This window comes from Theropithecus gelada, chromosome X, assembly GCF_003255815.1.
Source record: "Theropithecus gelada isolate Dixy chromosome X, Tgel_1.0, whole genome shotgun sequence".
Lineage (NCBI taxonomy): Eukaryota > Metazoa > Chordata > Mammalia > Primates > Cercopithecidae > Theropithecus > Theropithecus gelada.
In genome coordinates this window covers 52,559,278-52,565,277 of record NC_037689.1, presented here as the reverse complement: position 1 = coordinate 52,565,277, position 6,000 = coordinate 52,559,278, and positions in this window count along the sequence as shown.

Genomic DNA, 6,000 nt, shown 5'->3' with positions numbered 1-6,000 from the left:
CTACAAGCATGCGCCACCACACCCAGCTAATTTTGTATTTTCAGTAGAGGCGGGGTTTCACCATGTTGGCCGGGATGGTCTCCAACTCTTGACCTCTTGATCTGCCCACCTTGGCCTCTCAAAGTGCTTGGATTACAGGCGTGAGCCACCGTGCCTAGCTGTTTTGTTCACTTTTCTTAGAGGCATTTCTGATGTTATGACAGCTATGATGTCACTAGGCAGTAGAAATTTTTCAAGTCCATTATCATCTTATAGGACCACTGTGGTGTACACTGTCATGTATGCAGTCCAATGTTGACTAAAACGTCGTTATGCAGCACATGACTGTACAGTGAAAATTATTATTATTATTATTTTGAGATGGAGTTTTGCTCTTGTTGCCCAGGCTGGAGTGCAATGGAGTGATCTTGGCTCACTGCAACCTCCAGCTTCTGAGCTCAAGTGATTCCCCTGCCTCAACCTCTCAAGTAACTGGGATTACAGGTGCCCACCACCATGTCCAGCTAATTTTTGTATTTTCAGTAGAGACAGGGTTTCACCATGTTGGCCAGTCTGGTCTTGCACTCCTGACCTCAGGAGATCCACCTGCCTCAGCTTCCCAAATTGCTGGGATTGCAGGCGTGAGCCACCATGCCTGGCCCTGTCCAGTGAAAATTAAACCTCTCTTCCTATCTGATATTTGTCTCTCAGATCTCCTCCCCAGAGGCAATCACTATTGTCACCTTCTTGTGCATCAATCCAAAAATTATGACTAGTAGTGTGCAACGACACAATATCAACTGGGGGGAGGTGTGGTGACTTTCCTAAAGGAGGGGCTACATCAATAAAGAACTTGTTAGATACATTACTGTTGGAACATCCAAAACCTGGAAGTCTATGTAGTTATTTAAAAGGATGAGGTCAGTCTGCAAGTACTAATGGTGCAAAATTATACAAAAAAGGTAAGAGAACAGCACATGTAGTATCCTACCATTTGTATACAAAGAAGGATATATATAATTTTTGGATTGATGCACAAGAAACTGAGAATAGCAATTGCCTTTGGGGAGGAGATCTGAGAGATAAAGTTCAGATAGGAAGAGAGATTTAATTTTCACTGCAGTCATGTACTGCATAACGACGTTTCTGTTAACAATGGACAGTGTACGGCCGGGCGCGGTGGCTCAAGCCTGTAATCCCAGCACTTTGGGAGGCCGAGACGGGCGGATCACGAGGTCAGGAGATCGAGACCTTCCTGGTTAACATGGTGAAACCCCGTCTCTACTAAAAAATACAAAAAACTAGCCGGGCAAGGTGGCGGACGCCTGTAGTCCCAGCTACTCGGGAGGCTGAGGCAGGAGAATGGCGTGAACCCGGGAGGCGGAGCTTGCAGTGAGCTGAGATCCGGCCACTGCACTCCAGCCTGGGTGACAGAGCGAGACTGCGTCTCAAAAAAAAAAAAAAAAAAAAAAAAAACAATGGACAGTGTACACGACAGTGGTCCTATAAGGTTATAATGGAGCTGAAAAATTCCTGTTGCCTAATGACATCATAGCTGTCATAATATCATACACAATTACTTTATTTTAAAAATAAAACATGTGTAGCCTAACTGCACAGTATTTATAAAGTCTACAATAGTGCTCAGTAATGTCTGAGGCCTTCACATTCACTCACCACTCACTCACTGACTCACCCAGAGCAACTTCAAGTCCTGTATCCTCTATTCGTGGCAATTGCCCTATACAGCTATACCACTTTTCATCTTTTATACCATATCTGTACTGTACCTTTTCTATGTTTAGGTATATTTAGATACACAAATACCACTGTGTTACATTTGCCTACAGTATTCAGTACAGTCACATGCAGTATAGGTCTGAAGCCTAGGAGCAATAGGCTATACCATATAGCCTAGGTGTGCACTAGGCTATACCATCTAGATTTGTGTAAGTACACTCTGCGATGTTCATACAATGAAATCACCAAATGCTGCATTTCTCAGAATATATCCCTGTTGTTAAATGATGCAAAACTATATTTTTGTACCATTTACAGTTTTTAAAAACATGTATGTCATTTTTTTAAAGAAATAAACTATTGAAAAAGAGAGGGAATAGTGAACAGTGTCAAATACTATAGAAGTGTCAAGGAGGATATAGGGTGAGATAAAGGCTATTAGACTTGATGATTAAGGGGCTTTGGTAACGTTGAGAAAATAGGTTCAGTTGAGTCATTTGAGTATTGAGAGTGGTCAGAGAGCATACTTCAGAAAGACAAATAATTTATCCTGAGATAGTTGAAGTTTGATGGATTACATTTGTGATCGGTCTGTTGTGTGTGTGTATATATACATATATATTTAATATATACTTATATATACCTTTCTCTAGTTATGGAAAGGCAATAATGGATTTTTTTTTTTTTTTTTTTTTTTGAGATGGAGTCTCGCTCTGTTGTCTGGGTTGGAGGGCAATGGCGCGATCTCCGTTCACTGCAACCTCCACCTCCCAGGTTCAAGCGATTCTCCTTCCGAGTAACTGGAATTACAGGCACCTGCCTCCACACCTGGCTAATTTTTGTATTTTTAGTAGAGACAGGGCTTCACCATGTTGGCCAGGCTGGTCTTAACTCCTGACCTCAGGTGATCGGCCCACCTTGGCCTCCCAAAGTGCTGAGATTACATGCATGAGCCACCGTGCCCGGCCAGGCAATAATGGATTTTATATGGGACTGGGAATTGGCAAGTAGGATGTGACAGAAAGACATATTGTTGTGGAATTTAGAGTGCCACTAGGAGCACTTAGAGTTGAATAGAGGGTAGCCAGGGTGGAGGAAACCTGGTGAGGACTGAGAGTGAGCTAGGAGGGATGCTATCATAATGGAAATAACTTGGAGGGTGTTTTGTACAGCAGGAAAAGTAATTGAATAATAGGAATAATGTCCATTTAGAGGCACAGATATCGAGGCAATAACTTTAACTACTATTCAGCAGATTAATAGAAAATCATATTATAAGATTTCAGCTACAAGGGATATAATTCTATTTTATTTTAACCAATGAAGAAAAAGCTGTTTAAAGCTGATTTTGTATGCTCAGGTTTTATCAAACGAGAAATAGTAGAAATAGTAGGCTAGCTTGACCTAGTGCACACTTTTTCATTACAGAATTTTTTTTCTGCAAAGGAGGTGTTTCCATCAAAGGGGTAACTTATAGAGACAAAATAAAGAATGGGCATAATCAAAATTCTGCATATTGTATTTGAATAAAACAGTAAGTGTGACTTAAGACAACGTGGAGAAGATGGAATCACCGCACAATGGTTATTTCATTGTACTTCCAGGCGAGTTCTTGGTAACCCACCATAAAGTGTTTCTGGAGGTCGGTGAGACCTACTCTACGGTGTCTCACGATTGTGATTGAAGCTACACTAAAGTGAAATAAATCAGTGTTTGTCCCTACAGGTGTTATGGTCTCTTGATCACAGCTAAATCCTTGATGAGCTAAAAATGCCTGAAGACATCCCTGAACCTGATTTTGTATGATTATACTGTAACTGAACCTGCCCCTAGGGCAATGAGTCTGGTGTTTCCTGTGATGGCAGGTCAAGTCAGATTCAGGACTAGTTGAGAAACTGTCCTTATCATGGCTCATACATGAGACCATGCCTTCTGAAGTGGATTTAAGTAATGTTTCATGAAAAAAATAACGCAGAAAATCATGACTAACAAAAATAAAAATGCTGGTATACTTTTAAATATATGATATTTTAAGATAAGTCATTGAACAAAAGTAAACAAAATCAAATCCATTACGTGGAAATGTTCACCTCTTAAGGGTTTGGAACTTAGCTTTTTTTTTCTTCCCCCCATAGAACTTAGCTTTGATTGGAGTTAGGTAGAAAATGATGAAGTGGTTATGATGTGGGCAGGCTTATTCTTTGTTGGTTAACTTGAAGCAGTCAGGGTAAACCAGTTAAATGATTTTGAAACCCTTAATTTTTCTGCTTTTGCCCAAGAACTGACCCATTTGCAGATAGACTTGTCTGTCCTCCAGAAAAGACATAGATCATAATACATTTGGGCTGTATAATCAAAGTTAAATATGACTTAAGAATGCTAGTTTTTAAAGTGAAAAAGTAATACATACACATAGAAATTTCAAAAAGGTATAGAATGAAAAATGAGTCTTGTTCTTGAAACACAATTGCTTATTTCTGATTTCTTGTGTAGAGTATAGAAAAAGAAATGTTCTAGAAAGGCTATAACAAATGCTGGTGAGGATATGGAGAAAAGGGAACTCTCATACTCTGTTGGTGGGAATGTGAATTAGTACAGCCACTATGGAGAACAATTTGGAGGTTCCTCAAAAAACTAAAAATTGAGCAACCATATGATCCAGCAATCCGACTGCTGGGTATCCACCCAAAAGAAAGGACATCCGTACATTGAAGAGCTATCTGCATTCCCATGTTTGTGGCAGCACTGTTCACCATAGGTAAGATTTGGAAGCAACCTCAGTGTCCATCAACAGATAAATGGATAAAGAAAATGTGATACATATACACAATAGAGTACTAGTCAGCCACAAAACAGAATAAGATTCTGTCATTTGCAACAACATGGGTAGAACCGAAAGTCATTATGTTAAGTGAAATAAGCCAGACACAGAAAGACAAACATCACACATTCTCACTTATTTGTGGGATCTAAAAATCAAAACAATTGAACTCATGCACATAGAGAGTAGAAGGATGGTTACCAGAGGCTGGGAAGGGTAGCGGAGGGCTGGTGGGGGAGGTAGGGATGGTTAATGGGTACAAAAAATAGTTAGAAAGAATGAATAAGACAAAGTATTTAATAGCACAACAGGGGTACTATAGTGAACAATAACTTAATTTTACATTTTAGTATAACTAAAAGAGTATAATTGAATTGTTTGTAACACAAAAGATAAATGTTTGAGGGGATGGATACCCCATTTTTCATGATGTAATTATTATGCATTGTATGCATGTATCAAAATATCTTATGTACCCCATAAATATATACACCTAGTATACCCACAAAAATTAAAATACAAAATTTTAAAAGGAAATATTCTATTACATAAGCATGTGTATACATATATTGCTTAAAAATACAAACTGAAAAATGAGTTCTTGCTAAACAAGAATATGTTAGAGATCTTTTCTTTCTTTCTTTTTTTTTTTTTTTTTTTTTTTTTTTCTTTTTTTTTTTTTTGAGACCGAGTCTCACTTTGTCGCCCAGGCTGGAGTGCAGTGGCGCGATCTCGGCTCACTGCAAGCTCCGCCCCCCGGGTTCACGCCATTCTCCTGCCTCAGCCTCCGAGTAGCTGGGACTACAGGCGCCCGCCACCTCGCCCGGCTAATTTTTTGTATTTTTAGTAGAGACGGGGTTTCACCACGTTAGCCAGGATGGTCTCGATCTCCCGACCTCGTGATCCACCCGCCTCGGCCTCCCAAAGTGCTGGGATTACAGGCGTGAGCCACCGCGCCCGGCCTTTTTTTTTTTTGAGATAGAGTCTCGCTGTCGCCCTGGCTGGAGGGCGGTGGCATGATCTCGGCTCACTGTGACCTCCACCTCCCGGGTTCAAGGAATTCTCATGCCTCAGCCTCTGAGTAGCTGGGATTACAGGTGCCCACCACCACGCCTGGCTAATTTTTGTATTTTCAGTAGAGACAGGGTTTCACCACATTGGCCAGTCTGGTCTCAAACTCCTGACCTCAAGTGATCCACCTGCCTCGGCCTCCCAAAGTGCTGGGATTACAGGCGTGAGCCACCGCACATAGCCTACATAGGATTTTAAGTATGCATACATTCTCATTTATTTGGCCAATATCTTATTTATGTATATAATTTTTTCTAGTCATGTATTTTCTCAAGCAATGCCACAACAAATATCTTTTCACATAAGTCTTTGTGTACAAGTGCAAATATATAGCTTGGATAAATTTATAAAAATACAATTGTTGGGTCAAAGGGTATGAATATTTGCAT